The sequence below is a fragment of the Pongo pygmaeus genome, chromosome 13 (genome assembly GCF_028885625.2).
Source record: "Pongo pygmaeus isolate AG05252 chromosome 13, NHGRI_mPonPyg2-v2.0_pri, whole genome shotgun sequence".
In the NCBI taxonomy this organism is placed as follows: Eukaryota; Metazoa; Chordata; class Mammalia; order Primates; family Hominidae; genus Pongo; species Pongo pygmaeus.
The window spans coordinates 58,312,466-58,333,961 of record NC_072386.2 but is presented as its reverse complement, the minus strand read 5'-3'; the positions used below and the strand labels follow the sequence as shown (position 1 = coordinate 58,333,961).

Here is a 21,496-nt window from a genome sequence, read left to right as displayed (position 1 = left end):
CTTCCATTCTGTTTTCTATAAACAAATGTAAACAAAAGTCGTATTTCTCTCTTAACCCTTAGCAGGAGAGACTGATTTCCCATTTGTTCCAGTTTCCATAATCTTCACAACTGAGTCTAAACAACACATCTTGAAAAAAATAAAAGGGCATCATTTAAATACAGCTTGCCACAGCAATGACACCATTGCTTCTTTTTGTTCCCATACAATGCAGTCGTAAACCTAAGAACAGTCTGGCTCACATCACTCCTTAAAAATAAGTTAATTTTTCAGTATTCAGCTTCCTTGTTTTATTGTGGATATTGAACTTGTTTTCCAACGGAAGATGGAAATCAGGAAAATCTGGGGAACTTTGCTATGCAGTTTCTCCAAGGAAAAGAGAAATGCAGTAATCTATAACCTTTAAAGGCATAAAGCATTGCAAATAAAGCTGTTATCAAAATACTCATCAATTGCCACTATGTTTAACTTAAACGAAAAAGTCTATGAAATCTTGCTTTAGACCATAATATAGTAAACACATTATCAATATGTTATAAAAAGAAAGAAAAAAGAAAGCATGCCTACCACAGCCTGAAAAGGTATCACTTTATCTGAACAACCCAAAAACAGGGCAGAAGAAAACATGCTATTGGCTTATGAATGAAGCGAACAAGAAAGAACTAAAGCTTGCTTGCTTTACCAATAGAACTCTTGAAGACCTCCCTCAAAAACTACTTTTGATTCTTTTTTAAAATTTCAGTTTCAATGGATAATATGAGTCTATCTGGCAAACACATTTCAGACAGTATGGTTATCTGGTTCCCAAAATCACAATGGACTTTCAATAGCCAACAATGAGTGAAGGGGCTCACTGCTGAGAGCCACAGAGGTAGGGCCAAAAAACAAATTATCAAGAAAAAGCAGACAAGATTTTAGAAGACAGCAAAGTAGGGCCATTTGGTTTAGGGGCAAAGAGCCTTGCATTCTTTAATGAATACTAAATCTATCACTTTACAGTAGCATAAAAGATACACTCTGTTCTGTATAATCTTTTAAAGAATCAGGGACAGATGAGACAATGTTGGGAAAATTTTCTATACAAAACTTGGTCATAATAATTGCTGGCAGTTAAAGGAGCAAGCAATCAGGAAATGTTTTCTAGAAGTAAAACAGCCTGCCCAAAGGTTCTGCATAGCCAGGGGTTCCCTATTTTGAGTCCCTTCAATTTTGTGCTTGAGTGGCCAATGAAAATGAGCAGGCTTAATGTCTGAAGGAATTTCAGGAAGAAAAAAACTACACTGTCAAATTATTCTTCACATATTTTTAAAGTCAGAGATTGTTTTCCTTACAGTATTTAGGTTCTTACTAAAATAAATTAGTGTGAACTTTAGGGTGAGCACTATAGGAAAAAATATAGACATTTCCCAGTTTAAAGGCCATGTTTGATGACTGAAGCTTACATATGTTTTATGACAGACAAGGCAGCCATCTGAGTCACTTTTGTCCGGCTCAAAGTTCTATCATATGTCTACTCTCCAAGTTTCACTATGCCTTCTTGATAAATTAAAACTTTGCAAGGGGAGTCTTTAGGGGGTTTTAAACTCACAACTTTCTGTGGTTTCATAGGAGTGGACAGAGCACTATATGTGGAGTCCTGTCAGCTCCTCAGTAAATGCACACCTCTAGGCTGACACACATCATAGGCAGTGCCACGGGGATGGCAGATTGCATTCATGCTTTCTAAATAAATTGCAGGTTTCTGCCCTTCAGTAGGGAGTAAAGTCATTTCAGTGGCTCATGACCACTGTATGGTGGAAGTTGGAGTTGGGAGGGAACACAACAGAAAATAACAGAGGACATTTCATGTGGTATGGCTAAGTACTGTTTCATGAAACCTTTATTTCTGTCATATTTATTATTTATATGTCTATGTATATACTAGGTTTCAACACAGGATGTGTTTCTTATAGCATACTGACTGGGCTACAAAGGACTATCCAAGGTACTGAATGTGTCCCCCTCAAAATTCATATCAAAATCCTAACCCCAAGATGATGGTATTAGGAGGTGATTAGGTCATAGGGTGAGATTCGGGCTCTTATAAAGGAGATCCCAGAAAGCTCTTTCTCCCTCTTTCTGTCACGTGAGGGTACTACAAGAAGTTTGCCATCTGTAAGCTGGAAGACAGCCCTCTCCAGAACCTGACCATGCTGGCACCTCATCTTGGACTCTTAGCCTCCAAACCAAGAGAAATAAACTGTTTTTGTTTATGAACCACCCAGTTTTTGACACTTTGTTACGGCAGCCTGAACCACCTAAGACAAGTTGGTATTTTTCTCTTATTTACAGTTCAAGTTTGACTAACTGGAAAAGCTATGTGCAAAGATTAAATGCAAGCTTGGGTTATGCCAACTTATATTAATCAGTTTTTATAGGATGCTACCCTCCAGTCTCTTATTCTATTCTAAAAATACCTGGTTCATAAAAGAGAATTTTTTTTTTCAGATTTTAGATTCAAGGGTTACACATGCAGGTTTGCTACCTGGATATACTGCATGATGTTGAGGATTGGGCTTCAATTGAACCCATCACCCAAGTAGTGAACACAGCACCTGATAGGTAGTTTTTCAACCCTTACCTCCCTTCTTCCCTGTCCCCTTTGGAGCTCCCAGTATCTACTGTTCCCAATTTTATGTCCATGTGTACCCAATGGTTAGCTCACACTTATAAGGGAGAACATGCGGTATTTGGTTGCTTCTGTGTTAATTTGCTTAGGATAATGGCCTCCAGGTGCACACATGTTGCTACAGAACATGTTTTTGTTCTTTCTTATGGCTGCATAATATTCCATGGTGTATATATACCACATTTTCTTCATCCAATCCATCATTGATGGTCACCTAGGTTGATTCCTTGTCTTTGCTATTATGAATAGCACTGCAATGAACGTGTGAGTGCAGGTGTCTTTTTGATAAAACAATTTATTTTCCTTTGGGTATATATCCAGTAATGGGATTGCTGGGTTGAATGATAATTCTATTTTCAGTTCTTTGAGAAATCTCCAAACTGTTTTCCACAGTGGCTGAACTAATTTGCAAACCAACCAATCACGCATAAGCACTCCCTTTTCTCTGAACCTTGCCAGCATATGTTATTTTTTGACTTTTTAATCATAGCCATTCTGACTGGTATGAGATGGTATCTCATTGTGGTTTTGATTTGCACTTCTCTGGTGATTAGTGATGATAAGCATTTTTTCATGTTTCTTGGGCACTTGTATGTCTTCAAGGAGAATGCTTTAGCCTCCAACTAACTTCTTCTTTAACAACTGCTTCCCTCTTAAATAATTAGGTTCTATTAGCCTTTATATTTAGATTAAATGTTATATTCTGTGATGGGAGAGATCAGGCAAACCTCTTTAAGTCAAGATATATGGTATGGCATCCCTTTTAAGTTGACGCCATATAGTTCTCCATAGATGTGCAGAGCAAGTCAGATTAACTGGCTGTATCCTTGAAGACAGGAGTTCTTTTCAGGACAACCCCCTTTCAACTGCATGTCCATCTTCTTTCCTCTAAATAATCATTCCCATTCCTTCACATCTCTTGCTATGCTTTCCTTCCTTTTACTTTTACAATTCTAATTTTTAAAATAAGTAATCCACACATATGGGTCCAAATTCAGAGGTACAAATAAGTATGGGATGAAAATTCCCCTCCCATCCATGCCCCTCAGCTAGCCAATTCACCTCCCCAGAGGCAAACAAAGACACTAGTATCTCAGGTATTCTTCCAGAAATATTTTATATCATGCCTTTGGGGCAACCTTCCTTGGGGATAATACCTGCAGCTACCATTATAGAAATGTGGATCATGACAGGTGAAATTAGGCAGTGGTAATGAAAGCTGAAGATCAAGTTCATGGGCAGGATCGGCAATATGAAGTGGTTCATTCATGATCTCTGTGCATTTCCTTTCTTTAGTGGGAATTTACAAAAAGGATTTTTTTAAGGTAAAAGTATTGGTATTCATTTACTTATTCACTCAAGACAATTCTACATGTGCCGACACTATGGGGATGCAATGGGCCCCGATGATTAGCAGCTGGTGGGGGCGAAGAAACAAGTCAAATAATCATACTGTTGAAGCCCTCCTGGAGAGGGAACCACTGGTCCTGTCCTAGACTGGGGACGGGTGGCCAAGGCCTCCTTTCAAAAGTAACCTTAGAATTGACCTGAAGCATGGTCGGCCAATGCTGAGAACACTCCAAAGGGGGCAACGAGTGTGCCGCACAGAGGGTGTGAAGCTGGCAGGTGCAAGTGTAGCTCAGAAACAGCAAGGGGTAGAGTGGTGGATCTGAGACTGGAGTGGCAGCAGGACCAGGACCGTGCAGAGCCCTGGAACCATGTCAATGACCCAGATCTTCACTCCAGGCACAAAGTGAGGCCATTGAAGAGTCTGGGGCAGATCCCTGTGTTTCTCTCTGTCCAGCATCCCCAGCCCCAGGCCCCACCCCTTGGTTAGGAAGTTTTCCTGCACCTATGTCAACTGGTTGCTGTTACGAGGAAATACAGAGAGAATGATTTTGAGTCATGTTTCTTTATCTATCCTGCCAGTTATGCAAAGCAACCCAGGCCTTTTCCTCAAAGCTGCCAGGATAAGCCACAGTCAACAGTCAGAGACAGGTGCCTTTTTGGGAGAGGCTTAGATTTTATTCCTAGACCACAGGTGGTGAATTTCTCTGCTATGGTGGCCACAAATGTGATGTTGCAGGGTCCTGGGGGAACTCAGGGGCAGTGTATAAGCAACTGTGGAAGTACAGCAGTCTTTGGTTCTTTGTTGGAGTAAGTGGAGTGCACCTTGGGAACTGCCGGAGAACTCTTAAGAAATTGGTATTTGCGGTAGGGTTGGGTAAGTCCCTAGAGCTACACTGGAGTTTCCATCTTGTTCCTTTAAAAGTAGTTGACTGTAGTTATGAACCTGCCTCTGACTGGACTCCAGGAGAGCAAAAATATCAGGGTAGAAAGCTACTTAGAAAAACAAGCCCTCAGAGGCTGTCCAAGAGCTCAAAAGGCCACTGAGGTGGAGAGCCCTGGGGCCAGAATTTCTGTGCTTCCGTGAGGGCTTGGCGGGGTGCAGGAGGTAGAGATCTGGCCAGCAGAGCCTCAGGTGCCCTCCAACCATCACAAGTGCCCTGGTTACAATATGGGTAATGGATTCTAGGAGACCCAGAGTGGACTCAGGATACCAGAGAGGTTCTGGCTCAGTCCTGCAGAGACAAGAAGTTGGGCTAGGATAGAATCCGCACAAATGATGAGAAGCAGATGGAATGGGAAAGATATTCAGGAAGCAAAATCAATAGACATTGGTGATGGATTAGATGTGGTGTGTGCAAAGGGTGGAGCCAAGGATGGCTCCCAAGTTTCTGATCGTGCTACTTGGTGACTAGCGGTGCCCACCACAGAGCTGGGAACCTTGCAGGAGTATCAGATGTGGAGAAAACAGATCATGATTCTGGTTTTGAACATATAGAATTTGAGGTGCCTTTGGGATATCCAAGTGCAATGTCAATTATGCAAACTAGAGTTCAGAGAAAGACTTAGTTTGGAGATATAAATTTTAGATTTGCTTATGTTCTCCTTTTTAAAACTCTTATTTCAAAACTATACTTTGAGGTGCTACACCATGAAACAGAGAAAAAGAGTATGGGCTTCATAGTCGGAAAAGCCAGGGCTAGAACCTTCATGCCATCCCTTACTGGTTCTGGTTCTGGTACAAGTTACTACTAACCTGACTAGGTTTCCATTTCCTTCTCTTCAGTGAAGAAATGCTGAAGCTTGGAAGCACATAGTGATGAAAAGAAACAGCACTTGAGAAGTGCCTGGAACAGAGTAAGCTCTCAGCACAGTCAGCCTCCTTGACAGCCAGGACCATGTTTATATTAACACTTTCTGTATACCCCATAATACCCATCACTTGGCAGGCTCTGTGACTACCAAAAGCTTCCTTATATTGTTTCTAAAGTCCTAGATACCCAATCCATTTACAATACTTTGCTCTCCTGTGATCCACACAGTTCTGAGAAAAGCCAAGACTGGCAGAGGGAGAATTTTTCATTTCTCCCCTCATATTTCTGAAGGAGCAGGCAGATAGCACTCCCTCAACACATCCTGGGCTTACCTGGGAATACTGAACACTTCAGGAGGCTTATACTTGGAGCAACAGATTTACCATTTACTGGCAATACTGGGTATGCAGCACAATCACCTGAAGGCCTGTCCTCCATCCATAGAGTTCATCTGCATTTCTTTTCTTTCTTTTCTTTTCTTTTTTTTTTTTTTTTTTTAAGTCGGAGTTTCACTCTTGTTGCCCAGACTGGAGTGCAATGGTGCGATCTTGGCTCATTGCAACCTCTGCATCCCGGGTTCAAGCGATTCTCCTGCCTCAGCCTCCCAAGTAGCTGGGATTACAGGCACCTGCCACTGTGCCCAGCTAATTTTTGTATTTTTGGTAGAGATGGGGTTTCACCATGTTGGCCAGGCTGGTCTTAAACCCCTGACCTCAGGTGATCCACCTGCCTCGGGCTCCTAAGGTGCTGGGATTATAGTTGTGAGCCACCGCGCCTGGCCTCATCTGCATTTCTAACAAATTCTCAGGTAGTGATGACTCTGTTGGTCTAAGGACCGCACTTTGAGAGTCACTGCCCTGGCTTCTTCCATGGTATTGGGACTGCTGATGTAGCTGATGTCCAAATAAATACCAGTTCAAATATCAACTTTATGTGAGGCATCATAGGAATTGCCTTGTATATGAACACCAAAGTGTCTTAATTAGGAATGAATATGTTTATGATTTAGGTATATTTAGAGCCCATTTTAACAGTGTAGGAAGGTTTTGTTTTGTGCTTGATAATTTCCTCTTGTTTGTTCACTACTATTCATTTCTAAGTAAATGAAAGAAATCAGTCTTTAAATAGAGACAGTGTTTTCTTAATAATCATGCCAGAATTTATCACCTAAACAAGTGTTTTCTCATCCTAAAGGGTTCAGTCATCTTTGTAAAGGAGCCGCCATAGCTAACATGTAAGCACTGTCCTCTCAGTCTGATTCAGCTTGAGTAACCTAAATGATGGCCCACTTCATCTTGACAGGATGGATGGGGCTTATTCATGTATTCATTTAAATATTTACTGAGGACCTACTATGTGCCAAACACTAGAAAAACAGTGTTATGAACCATGGCCTCTGCCCTCAAAGAGTTTATAATCTTGGGTTGAATGTGAGTTTGGGCACAGGGAAACCAGTGAAATACATAAATGAATAAGTATCCATGTTAATCTGTTTTTGCATTGCCATAAAGGAATACCTAAGGCTGCATAATTCATAAAGAAAAGAGGTTTTATTTTGGCTCACAGTTCTGCAAGTTGTACATAAGGCACAGTGCCAGCATCTGCCTCTGGTGAGAGAGGGCCCCAGGAAGCTTACAGTCATGGCGGAAGGTGAAGTGGGAGTCCATGTAAAAGAGGGAGCAAGGGAGGGGTAGGAGATGCCACACGCTTTGAAACAACCAGATCTCATGTAAACTCACAGAGCAAGAGCTCACTCATTACCACGGGGAGGGTACTAAGCCATCCATATGACTCAAACTCTTCCCATCATGCCCCACCTCTAGCATGAGGAATCACATTTCAACCTGAGATTTGGAAGGGACAAACATCGAAACTATATCAGTATCCCTGTGACAAGTGAACAAAACATATGGAGAAGGTCTCCCTTAGGTTGGAAGAACAGAAAAGTCCCCAGGAGGAGGTGATATTTAAGCTGATTAACTTCGAGAAGCTTAAAGTCCATTCTTGTCTCCGTACCCTGAACCAAACTCACTATTAAGCCACTCTGGGCATTTGAAAACTATGCTTACTGGATACTTTCAAATAAAAACAGAATATATTTAATATTTATTTTTCTCCTAAAGAAGATAAATAATGCAAAATTATTCCTAGGCATTTTGGTTAAAAAAGTTGTAGTCTAGTGAATAAATATAATTTATGATTTAAAAAAAGGACTACTATAAACTATCAACATTAGTATCTATCAGACTGCCTAATATTTCTAAAATGGTTTGAAAAATAATAGAATCATTACAATAATTATGGAACATCCCAAGATTTTGAAGAGTGATATTCATTTGGATATATAAATTGTTCAGTAAACACTTATTAAATCCTCACCATCTGCCAGACACAGTGCCAAGTTCCAAGAATACAAATATAAATAAAACATGATGCTTAACCTTTTCCATTGACAAATATTTGCTGAACACCTATGATGTGCTTACTACTCCCTCAAGGAGGTCGTTGCATTGCTTTTTAGTTGTTGTTGCTGTTTTGTTTCCTTACTTTATTACCAAACATATGATCAAGTGATCCAGAGAGCACAATGATGGGCATGGTTTAAAAAAGAAAGAAAAAAAGTGTATATTAAATTAAAAACCCACTACGAAACATGTTGAATCCACTGCATGTCTTAAGTCTGTCTATGAGGCAAGGAAAGCACATTTTTATGGCTCGCTCTAATTTTATCCTCCCCCACAAACCCCTTGCTCAGCATGACTAAATGGTGAAGGCTTAAATATCACCTTTTCTCTTACAAACTGAATGAACTTTCTGCAGTCCTGTCTGAACTTTAGCTCCAATTCAAGATAATTATAATCTCTGGGCCCCTAGTACTTACAATTCCAACCCTTGCCTGAACTTCCACTGAAAGACATACACACCCATTTTAAAACCGGGAGCAATACCAAACACTCAATGCTTTATATTTCATTGCAATTTCACAATTGATTTTCTAAAAATATTAGAGAAAATGAGTCTCAAGAACTTACTGTGCATCCATCATGTAAATTATCCAAACATGTTACATATTCATTGTTTATTGAGTCTCATAAACAATACAGAAAACTTCCTACAAGAACACACACTTCATGTTGTTCATTCCAGTGCTAGTTTGTTTTAACTTAAAATGATAATACCAAGGCACTGTCAGCTTACTGAACATGCAATCTTGTCCCAATCACTCTGTTTCAAATCTTCCCAAGAGTAATCTAGTTTGGGCAGGATTCCTGTGTTTTCCTGTGTGATCATCTCCTTTATACACCTCTGATGAAGCGATACAGAAGTAAATACAATTGAGAATAGAATGTACAAAACCAAGCCTGTTTTCCCTGACCTAATCTTATATATTAAAAGGAACCTGACTGAATACAATTCTCTGTCAATAGCAGCTGATTGTTTACGACACAGTACCACAAAAATTTCATCAATAAATTAAGTTTAAAGTTGATTTTTAAAAAGAAAAAAAATAAAACAGAAGCCTAGGTTTCCTCCCACCCCAGTTCTCTGGCACTCAGCAAAAAGCAACACATCCTGCTCTATTGATAAGACCACAAATGAACAGTAGAGCTACATAATGTACAGTTCTAACTGGCCAGCTTCTAAAAAAAAATGAAGGATTCCTTCCAACTCCCATTAATGCACTTGATACAAAGAGAACATGTTTCAGCAACAAATACATTTAGGACTTGATGTTTTACAGAATCTACTGAAGGCTCTGGCCATAGGGGAAAAAAAAAATTTCCAGGATATTAAATGTTCTGACTCACCATCTAACAGAAGTACAAGCAAAATGCAAATGCAAATTGAATGTATACATATTTATGACTTTACCAGCTGCATGACAAGGCTACCTTTGGCTTCTGGCTTTATATACCAGGAAGAGAAGTTGAGAATACCAGCATACGTTTGTGTTTCTTTTCCTTTCTTTTCTGAGACAAGGCCTCGCTGTGTCACCCAGGCTAGAGTACAGTGGTGCAATCATAGCTCACTGCAACCTCCAACTCCTGGGCTCCAGTGATCCTCTCACTCCAGCCTCCCAAGTAGCTGGGACCACAGGCACGTGCCACCATGCCCAGCTAATTTTTTATTTTTGTATAGATGGGGTCTTGCTATGTTGCCCAGGCTGGTCTCAAACTCCTGGGCTCAAGTGATTCTCCCACCTCGGCCTCCCATGGGATTACAGGACTTTGGTTTCTATTTGAACAGTTTCCTCTCTCCCAGCACTGATTGGAGCAAAGTATTATTTGAGTCTGGTGATGAATATAAGCCAGAAGAATCACAGTGAATAGATAAAAACAAACATTTTGGCCGAGTGCAGGGGCTCACACCTGTAATCCCAGCACTGTGGGAGGCCGATGCATGTGGATTGCTTGAATCCAGTAGTTACAGACCAGCCTACGCAACATGGTGAAACCCTGTCTCTACCAAAAATACAAAAATTAACCAGGCATGGTAGTGTGTGCCTGTTGTTGCAGCTACTCAGGAAGCCGAGGTGGGAGGATTACCTGAGCCTGGGGAGGTTGAGGCTGGAGTGAACCATGGTTGGGCCACTGCACTCCAGCCTGGGAAACAGAATGAGACCTTGACTCAAAAAACAAAAAAAAAGTAAAGAGAAAAAAAACCATATTATTTTTAATGGCACCTGCTTGGGCAAGAAAACTTAAACATATAAATGCTAAACCATTTGCAAATGTACTAACTCTCTAATAATGATAGTAAACAGAAGTTTTCTGTTAATCTCTATCATTTCTAAAAGTCAAAACTGTAACTTCACCATAGAACTCCTGGGACAAACTTGAATATGAACCTTCTTAAGAATTCCACATTGATCTTGGTCCTCCTGCTATCATCTTTGTGATCACAAGTAAGTCAATTCACCTAAGTTTTAGTTTTCTTACCCATAAAAAGTACTTCTAAACTAATTAATATTTAAATTATTTATCAGAAGGAAATATACATCAATCCCCAATATAAATTGCAGATCCATTAATAATATTTAAGATCACTATATTCTTTATTATCATTCTTCCAAACATAAAAACACTACTTGTCTGTATATAAAGAGGAGGAGTAGAAAGAGAAAATTGTTAAAAGGAACAGAAACTAGGTTGGTTTTGTTAATTAGGTTCCCCCTCTGAAACCACGAGCCAGTATTAGCATCTCCTGAAATGTATTCAATACCCTGTTTTAAAAACAGAATGGTTGGTTTCTCCATCTCAAGACATACCGTTTCATAAAATGGGACAAGTCAATTTCTAGGAATGTATCTTTCATTCCTGTACTACTAACAACTAAAGGGGGGGGCAAATAAAAGAGCATAACATAGATGACATGAGTCTATTGTCTATAGGGAGAAAGAAAAGCTCTTCCCTATATGATGCATTCAGAAAAGAGAGCAACAATGGGCTCTGTACCCGCCAGCTTCAGGAGGCACATGCCTGTAGGCAAATTATCTTATGTGTTGGGAATTTACATGGTAAGATGCTTTCTATGTTTTACAGCATATGTCTTCCTTATGAATGACTTCATTCACCCCCTTCATTAATTCAACAGCTATTTACTGAGTACGTACTTTATGCAAACCACAAAGGTAAAAAAAAAAAAGTTATGAGCTTACAATTAGAATATTCAAGTAAGCCCTGACATGTACCTTACAGTACTTCAGCCCCTCGGAATATTTTCAAGTCAAACAGTAAACTAAACAATATACTGTAGATGCTAAGCTAAAATACACTTGTTAAGTTTCATTCCTTTGATGAAGTGGTATGTAGTAAAGGTCGGAAGGGATAAACTAAAGGTGAAAGAGTAATTAGCTAGGTCTCTTAGGTGATGTAGGGTAAAAAGATGTCCTTCCTCTAGAGAAAATGATAACATTGGATTACAAACACATTGGTAAACATCACAGAATGCTAAAGTTGGAAAGAAAAAACATAATTTCATACAAACGTTTTATTTTATATGTGAGACACTTGAGACTTGGAAGTGATATGATTTGGCCCAGGTCATACAGCCAAATGTAGTCCCAGAACTAGAACCCAGGTCACTGGGGGCATGCTTAACAGTCCTTTGTGTATTGCAGTTTCCATGATGTGTCCTCATTGCTATCAGAACTGAAATGATGGCAGAATACAAAAAGCAATGGACTGGACATCAGAAGATCCAAGTTCCAGTCTTGTAAATACCACTAAATTAGATGTAAATGCATGGAAAACTCCCACGGCTTGTCTAAACCTCAGTTTCCTCATCTGTAAAATGTAAACAGTAATTTACAGTGAGACTATGCAAACCACAATAAATGCAGAAGAACTCTGCCATTTAAAAAACCACCTTATATAAGTACAGAGCAGGCACCTGGTTATGACAGAAAACCTAACTGTGATTCTAATACCAGCACTTGTTACCTTGATAAATCTCTGAATCTGTGAGCCTCATGTTCCTTCTGTGTTTACATGGTAAATAGTCTTTGCCCTGCCTCCCTCAGAAATGTTTGGAATTAGGTGAGAACACTCAAAAGAATTTACAAATTGCAAGACACTGATGCAAATGTAAGGTGTTATTGTTAAATCTCTCTAGTCTTAACGTGGACAAAAATGTAATGTGGTTCTATCATTTAGTGCTTTACAGTTTTCCTTCTCAGGTAAGATGTCGTCATACATCAGTCTCAAACTCACCAGCTTTCTCATCAGTCCTCATAAGTCTCTGCCCACAGGACCATATCAGAACCACCGTTTCCCTCCGCTCAGAGATCACACATGAAACTCACTCAACCTCCACTGGTTTACACTTGGCCGATTAAGGTTTTTTCCCAGCGTCTCCTTTCAGCTGGGAATGCTCTAGCAAAGCTTCCATGAACACTACCCTACTTCATCACATTAGAGGTCCTAATGAAATCAATCCTTATTTCATCACATTAGAGTCCTAATGAAACCAATCCTTTCGCCTTTCTCCACTCCAACAGCTGCAGAACGCTTCAGTCTCTTCGCAGAACAGGGGAGAAGTCTCTGGCTGAATGTGCTTCATTAGAGGGACAAAAGGGGTTCCCCAAACCAAGACTCAGAAGTACTGACACAGAGACCGCTTCTTCCTTGCACGAGATTAACACATTCTGAGGTCCTACCGGTCCCTTAAGGATCATTCACCTTAGAGCTAGGGCCTCCTGCATCTGAGAATGTCACAGAGAGGTAGTGATAGTGGGTGTTATTTCTGGTCTGCAACACGCTCCCTTTAAAAAAGCATCAGAGTAACTAGGATTGCCTTGTTCGGAGCCCTGATTTCAGTAGATTCGATGAAAGAATTAATCACTCTACCCAAACAACTTCTCCGGAACAGGTTTCTACTCAACCACTCTGGGCACCAGACAAGAGAGCTGGGGGTTGGGGGGGATAAGAAATGACAACACGCTCATCTGCATAGATGCCAGATAAGCAGACATTTGTTGTCTTCTGTTCTGGCGACTCCTGGCACCGGCATAGTAAATTAAACCCGGGCATTCTCCCTCTCCCCAGTGCCCCCACACTCCCAGCCCCTGCCCCAGATGTTGAAGCATCACGTTGACCAGGCTGGAGGAGAAAGCCTGGGAAAGGCAGAAGTCTGTTGCTGCATTTAGACTGGAACCATACCGCACCTGTTCAATCCGGCTCCAGCGCCAGAAATGAGCAGAACACCAACTCGCAAGCCCCTCTTGAGAGACCAGGGCGCCTAACAAGTTCACCGCTGTTTCGTACCGGGGGAGGGTGGTGGGAGACCTTTCCTTCCGCTGCCAAACTCTGCAGGTTCCCCTGAAAAGGGGAGAGGACTCCTATTTAAGTGAACCCAGAGTGATCTCCGAGTGTCACTGCGGCCCCGGGGATCCGGGTGACGAGCGGGTGGGTGTCCGTTGGGAGCGCGCAGCTGTGGTCCCCGCGGAACGAAGGTCCGCTTCGGTGGCCACGGGCGCCCTCTCCACGTCACCCCCAGCACAACGCAGACAGGCAAAGTGGAAGGGTAGAGAGACCGACGGGTTTCAGCAGAGATGCAGAGCCCCCAAGCGCGAGCCCCTCAGAAGGGTCTAGTGGGAAGGGGCCGGGGACGCACAGGAAACTTACCTCACCCGGGCAGCATTCGGGTGCCTCCGCTACCAAGACCAGTTGCGCCACAGTCTGCAAGTTATCGGGACGTTGTCGCTTCCCCACAGCGAAGGGAGAGCAGTGCAGGCGAGGGGCGGGAGGAGCGGGTGGGGCAGGAGGAGCGGGAGGGCGGAGGGGGTGGCGGGCGGGGCCCGGGCCGGGGGCAACGCCGGGGGCGGGCAGGTGCCGGGGCTGGAGCCGCCGGGCCAAACTCGCTCCGGACGCGCCTTGGCGGGGTCGCGCGGCTACGAGTGTGCAGTGCGCGCGCGCCGCGGCGAGTGTGTGTGTCCCCGCTTTCCCCTTCCTTCCCCGCCGGTCCTCCGGCCAGACGGAGCAGCGAGCGGCCGCCAAAGCCCAGCAGCTCCGAGCGGCTCCACTGCCGGGCGCAGCCTCGCCGCGGCGCGTTCGGGGACCGGGAACCGGGAACCGGGGACCGAGAGGAGCAGCAGTGGCGCCCCCCGGGCTCGGGCGCGGGTTCCCGCTTGGTGCGCGCCGGAGTCGGAGCGAGGCGCAGAGAGAGCCGGCTGCGCGGTGGCTGCCGCGGCTGGGGAGGCTGCAGGCCCCGCCCGCCGGCCGCCCAGGCTCTTCCCCTTTTCTCTCCACCCACTTGCCCCATCCCCGCAAGCCCTGCAGCGAAGCCAGACCGGTTTGCAGCACCCGGAGCGGCAGCGGCCGGAGCTTCAGCCGCAGTGGGCTGGGCGTCCCAGCCGGTGTGTGGGGACCGGGCGCCTGTCCCGCCGCCGCTGGCCCAGACTGAGAGCGAGGTTAGGGTGGGCCCCTGGAATTGGCCGGTGCCTCCAAGACTCCAGGGCTAGCCCAGGGGTTCCCGGCCGTTCTCAGCGTCTTGAAGCCCTGCGAAACAGGGCTGTGGGGATAGGGCGTCCCCTTTCCCCAGGCCACAGAACTCAGCTACGCCTGGTCGCCCACCTGCTAGACTCTGCCTGAGGCGGCGAAGCCGGCACTTGAGCGCAGGCGCCCCCTTCACGAGGAAGGGACAGGCCAGGATTCCAAGGCGTCGGTTGCTCCCATTCTAAGGACAGCAGGTGTTCTCAGCAAGTAAGACCTACCCAACAGGTAGGGGTAGGCTGGCGAGGAGGTCCTAGGAGAGAGAAGCTGGGGGATGTCATGGGAAAGCGCTGTGACGGGGCTGAGGGCCAATTCCTACTGATAGCGCTTAGTGGGCTGGGGGCACTTGCAACGTCACCTGATGTCAGTCTAGCTGCGAAGAGGGTAGGGGTCAGATCTAAAGGACTCCTTTGGGAAAATGCTATCGTGAAAGCTAAAGCTAAATTCACTTAATAGGAACCAAAAGGTAGCGGATCCTTCCCGGCTGAATTGAAGCAAATGGTATTTTTCAGCCTCATCACTTCCTTCCACTTACCCTTCTTTACCAAAAACAACGCCGGTGGAAAACGTGGGATACATTCTGTCTGGGGAATAACAACATTTCATGATCCTTATCTTCAGAGATCTCTGGCTTCCAATTTCTGTTTGAAGGATACTCCCTTAGTTCTCTGCAAATGAACACCTCTTTTCAGTTTTGTAATCTCTTTGTTTCTCTCACCCCCCACCTTGAGTGAGTCTGCTATGGTTTAATATCAGCCTTGAATCAAGTGCAATAATTTCTTGATAACAGAAATATCTATTTTTTTAGCTTTACTGAGGCATAATTGACAAATAAAACAAATATCTGTTATTCTTCAACTGTTTTCCCAGCCTGCTTCTTCCAGATGTGGCTGGCCATTACTGAGAGATCTAAGGTATGGTTTGCTTAGAACCCTGTGACTTGGGTCTAGTTTTCTCCTAGACGCTTCACAGCTCAGAGCAGGAGGAACATACATCTAGTCCAGCCCTCCCGCTTTACAGATGAGGAAAGTAAGGTCTCAAGACATTAAGTAACCCAAGGACCAGAACACAGTTTCCCTGACTCTCAATCCCTGAACAATAACTAGCAGAAATATTGTATTAACAAAGTTCAAGATGGGGTGGATAGACCAGTGGTGGAGGACAGAAGAACAGATCAAAGAACCGTTCATCTGACTGGTACGAATCACTGTATAGGGGGCAGCATCATACCGCTGTAACTAGCAGGCTAGCTTGGGATCTGGGAATGGTAATCCCAGTCTCTCCTTTCCTGCTTCTCAGACTTCAGCTCTGAAATCCAGAGTGGAAAATGAATTTGCCTCCCAGGGAGGTGGTGGTAAGTGAAAGTGCAAAGTCAGTTTCTGGTAATGCAGGGGAGATGAAGACAGGTAAAACCAAACAGTGGATCAAAAGTGATCATGCATTACGTATAAATGTCCAAATACATGTATCCATACACATGACCCTTTTCCCATTAGTGAGCCTGGTATTGAGCCACTTCTGTAAAACCCAAAAGCAAACAGCCTTAGGTTTCCAGAGAGAAGTGTCAAACCAGACTGCCCACTGGCTATTTAGAGAGCTAACTTTATGAAGCAGGATTCTAAGGAACTCTACCAAGAGCCTTACGATTGCATTATTACTGTGAATTGATTAATGGAATGAATGACCATGTAGTGTGAGACTGGTATTTCTTCCTGATTCTATCTCCAACTCTATCAACAGGGATTTAGGAAAGTCATCCTGTATTGGAAATAATACAACAACATCAATATTGTGAGCAATAGTGACTTGGCCAGAAATTCTGGAAACCTATTTAAAAATCAGAAAATGTTCATCTAATTATTTTGCTTAATTTTAAATGTAATTTTTTCAATTGATTCCTGACCTCAGTCCAAAAACTTAATAATGCTATTGAATACTCCTCTAACTATGAGAAACATGCATGGGTTCCTAATAGTACATTTGATAGTATTAGTGGTCCCCAACAAATGACCTCCTTTTTTCTCCAAGGTCTTTCCCTCTAACTTTGTAGTCCCCTCCTATTCTGGGCTCAACCATATGATTTACTTTGGCCAACAAGACAGTAGCCGGCTTGATGTAAATGAATGCTGGAAAAATGTTTACACATTTCTCTTTCCAGTCTTGGAATTCTGACATCACCAGAATAAGCCTGCTGGAAGATGAAAGACCCCGTAGAGCAGAGCTGAGTCATAACAGCTGAGGCATCCTTGACCAGTCAGCCCTCACTTGACTGCAGAGGCACAAGCAAGTCTGAATGAGATTGGCTAGGCTTGGTCCAGATCACCAGAACCACCCTACCAACTCATAGATTCATGAGAAACAATAAATGGTTGCTGTTTAAAGCCACTGTTTCAGATATTGATTGCTGCTTAACAAACGATCCCAAAACTTAGTTGCCAAAATCATCAGTCATTTACTATTTTTCATGATTCAGTGGGTCAGCTAAGCCTAGCTGAGTATTGCCTAAGGTCATTCATGGTCTTTTTGTTTGTTTTTGTTGTTGGTTGTTGTTTGTTTGTTTGCTTTTGAGACAGGGTCTTGCTGTGTCACACAGGCTGGAACAGGCTAGAGTGCAATGGCATGATTATAGTTTACTGCAGCCTTGATCTCCTGGACTCAAGCAATCTTCCCACCTCCGCCTCCCAAGTAGCTGGGACCACAGGCATGCACCCCAACGCCTACCTAATTGTTTTTATTTTTTAGTGTGGAGATAAGGTCTCACTGTGTTGCCCAGGATGGTCTCAAACTCCTAGCTCAAGCAGCCTTCCCACCTCAACCCCTAAAGTGCTGGTATTACAGGTATGAGCCACTGTGCCTGGCCTGGGTCACTCATTTGATGGCATTCAACTGGCCACTGGCAGCTGGGCTGAATTGGAAGGTTCAAGAAGGCCTTATTCACATATCAGGCACCTCAATTCTCCTCCACATGACCTCTTCTCTGTCCATCCAGCTGGCTTGGACTTCCTCCCAGCAAGGTGGTTAGACTTCTTCTATGGCATCTTGCTTCCAAGAGGGAGGAATAGAAACTGCCACTTCTCTTAAGGGTTGAGTTTGGAAGTTCTAGAATGTTATTTCTGCTTCAATCTATTGGTCAAAGCAAGTCACAAGGCCAGTCAGATTCAAGAGGAGGGGAAATAGACTCTGCCTTCTGACTTGAGGGGTACTGTGTATGTTCAGGAATAAAAGAGCTGATAGCAGCCATTTTTTGAAGACTACTTCATCCACTACGTATTTGGGTGCTTTGTGACACCACATCAGATCATCGATATATACTTCTTAGCTACGCCACTTTGAACCAGTTACACATTCTTTCTGGACCTTTCTATGAAATGCCGGAGGTTGCATTTCTCTAAGTTGCTAATGCACATTTAGCACTTTTTTTTTTTTTTTTGGTGATGTCTCAAGAGCAACTGAAGTCCAATAAATATTCAGAGGGAACTTGAGGAACATTGGTGAGCTATGGATATTTCCACCTGTTCATCTGTCCTTTACTTTTTCTCCAATGAGAAAAAAACAGGAATCCAGATGAAAGGCATGCATTGCATTCATTGACATTGAAGAGTAGAGAAGTAGAGCCGGCATCCTTCCCAAATCTCTAGGGACCATCCTCCTGCCACATTGCCCTCTCTTTCTAGAAACTTCATATCTAAGCAGACAAGAAAGGCTAAACGCTTAGCTGATGCCCCTGTATAGCTTGAGACACTAATTTCAGAGGACCAGTTTACCCTGGGAACCTTACATTCAAGGCTTGACAACCTCATATGCGTCGCCTTCCTTTTCTTCTTAATTCCCTGTACCCTCTTCTCTTTCATCCAGCTTTGCTTTCTTTTTTGCTGCCTTTTTTTTTCTTTCTTTCTTAATCCTATCCATCCCCTTGTTCCTCTTTCCTCTCAGGATTGGAAAGAGCATTGAATTAGGAGCCGTAAGACCTGGTTTGTCACTCCAGCTCTGTCCCCACAACAGTGAAATCTGCATTCTTTCTTGGCTGCAGATTCCTTGTTTGCACCATGAGAGTGTTAGACAAGATGCTCTGAAAAGTCCCTTACATGCCTAACATGCCAAAGGAATGTTCCTTCTGCAATACATTTAGTGCCAAGGCTTGGAGGAGTTTGCATATTAAAGACTCAGAACCCTTTAGAAGAGGTGCACTTGTATCTTAAGCCTTCATGAGTGATTTACAATACCTCTCAGTACTTTTTTCTTGAGTTTTTAAAAGCTAGAATATATGCAAATATACCAGACACATGTCTTATTTAACTTACTGTTCTTTGCCCAGAGGTTGGTATTATCTAGCTCTTCTCAAAACTCATTGATGTTTACATTCAGCTAGGAACAATAAGAAAACTGGAGGCCCAGTGTTAGCAGGCATACAGGTCTGACCCTGGAAAAGTTCTCCAAAATACCTGGTGACCCATCTAGGAAGCAGGAAGAAGAGCTAAGCGATGTGCCCCTAAAATTTCACAGCAAAAACATAAAATTATATATATGGAGATTATAATTATGTAAAAAATAATGCACATGAACGATAAATACCTGGAAAAGAACAATGTTTAAAGTTCTCATGTTAGGGTGGGAAAATTCTTTTTTTTTGTAATATTTTTGTCAATATTATTTATTTTTCATCCTCAGTAACCGACTCAATAGCTGCATGAAGGTAACAGATAAGCTTGATCTAGAGAGCACATGTGAATTTTTTGTGTTTTTTTTTTATACTTTAAGTTCTAGGGTACATGTGCACAACATGCAGGTTTGTTACATATGTATATATGTACCATGTTGGTGTGCTGCACCCATTAACTCGTCGTTTACATTAGGTATATCTCCTAATGCTATCCTTCCCCACTCCCCCCACCCCATGACAGGCCCCCATGTGTGATGTTCCCCTTCCTGTGTCCAAGTGTTCTCATTGTTCAATTCCTAGCTATGAGTGAGAACAGGTGGTGTTTGGTTTTCTGTCCTTGCGATAGTTTGCTGAGAATGATGGTTTCCAGCTTCATCCATGTCCCTACAAAGGACATGAACTCATCCTTTTTTATGGCTGCATAGTATACCAGGGTGGGAGAATTCTAAGGTTTAAAAAAAATTGATGTTATGTTGTTTCTAACATTAAAAATATATATACACCATTAAGAATACCAGTCTAATTTCCACCAGCCTGTATCATCTATTTTCTTTTGAATTCAGTTACTCCTTTTCTCTTTAACATTTTTTTCTCATTACAAACTGACCCACATGCATACTTTTTTAAAGGTGAGTTTTCAGTTTGCCCACAAGTTACGAAAACAACATGAACCAAATAATGATTGATTCGAGGAGTGAAGAAGCAGCAAGAGAATATCAGAATGGAGGAGAGAAAGAAGGACAAAAAAATAGAGAATTGCCGGGATAGCATAGAGAATCAAGCTGCATTTCAGAAAGATTGTTAAAGCATGCAAAATTTATACACACATTTTCTCTATCAAGTCTGAACCTGGGTTTTAAGGAATTTGAACGTCATGGCCTTGATAAGGGAGAAAGAACCATCACACCGCCCCCCCCCCCACCCCCCGCTTTTTGGTTGGAGAGGCCAGTTTTAAAGCTTGAGGTAGAGGAAAGAGGCAGAAGTGAGTCAGCAGTGTTCCTGAACACACACCAAAATAATTATTGCAATCATTATACCATGAGTATTGAAACAACTTTCCTAAGGTCACAGAAATTATCTGTGGAACCAGGAGTCAAACCCCAGGCTGCCATTTTATCCCCAGAGCAGGAAGTGATCAGCAGAATGTGCCCAGGGGTCTTCATGATTGAGCATAGATTTTTCATGCTCAACCCTTCTTTGTTATAACATGCAAAGTAGTTTGTTTTCTACCTACTCAAAACATTTTTAAAAAATCCTCATCAATTGTGAAACATTTGACATCAAATTAGTCCAAATAAAAGGGTGACTGGTCTAGGAAGAATACCAAGAAATGATGGTATTTCAGCTCCTGGGATGGCTGCAAAAGAAGGAAAGGTAATGAATTCAACAAAGCCACTCAAACTTCCTAAGTAGAGGCAATAGCTGTCCACCCAAGACATAGCTGACACCTTCCTGGGGCCATTTCGGGGAGGGCTCAGGTGCTTACAGTGGACGAGGCAGATCCTACCCTGTGTGGAGGGAAACTTCCAGGGTAAAGACTCAGACTTTCTCAGCTTTGTTTTGTGAAGGAAGGTAGCATGTGTGACACCGAGGACACCACAAACACTTGTTGAACAGACATGCATGTTAACGTTAGTCAACCAGTGAAGTCCACACTCATACTGCTCAAGCCCTCTGTGACACTGTGCCATGTGAATACGCTGGGAAGACACATTGATTTTCACTTTTATTTCTCCAAACATTTAGTGACTCTCCTGACTTGGAACCATTTAGGTGGAACCTTACTAGCAAGACTGTCTCCTCCTGACAATATTTGAATTTGAATGTTTTGCTAGCAAAATGGAGCTTCCTGTTCTGACACCCCTTATAAGATGTTGTCAGCAAGCTGTCACAGCAACCTAAAATATTTGGCTGGGATGGGAGAAAAGCAAAAGGAGCTGTGTTAATCAGGGTATGCAAACTGATGTAACATACAACCCTCAAGCCTCAGTGGATTAGTATAATAAAGATTCAT

General features: G+C 42.8%; 1 protein-coding gene across 7 annotated transcripts in view; it reads right to left on the bottom strand.

Annotated features, from left to right (window-relative positions):
• The window catches only part of PIP5K1B (phosphatidylinositol-4-phosphate 5-kinase type 1 beta), a 375,712-nt gene that overhangs the window by 296,909 nt on the left and 57,307 nt on the right, over positions 1-21,496 (bottom strand). For 2 of the 7 annotated variants that reach the window (XM_054501561.2, XM_063649590.1), the window contains exons 1-2: positions 13,956-14,182; positions 13,496-13,649 (exon numbers count right to left, since the gene is read on the bottom strand). The exons of 3 other annotated variants lie outside the window; for them this stretch is intronic. The gene's annotated coding sequence lies outside the window, so the exon portion shown is untranslated. Of the gene's footprint in view, positions 1-13,495; positions 13,650-13,955; positions 14,496-21,496 lie in introns of those variants that run through there. 2 more of the 7 variants (XM_054501560.1, XM_054501562.1) reach the window with 1 other exon arrangement.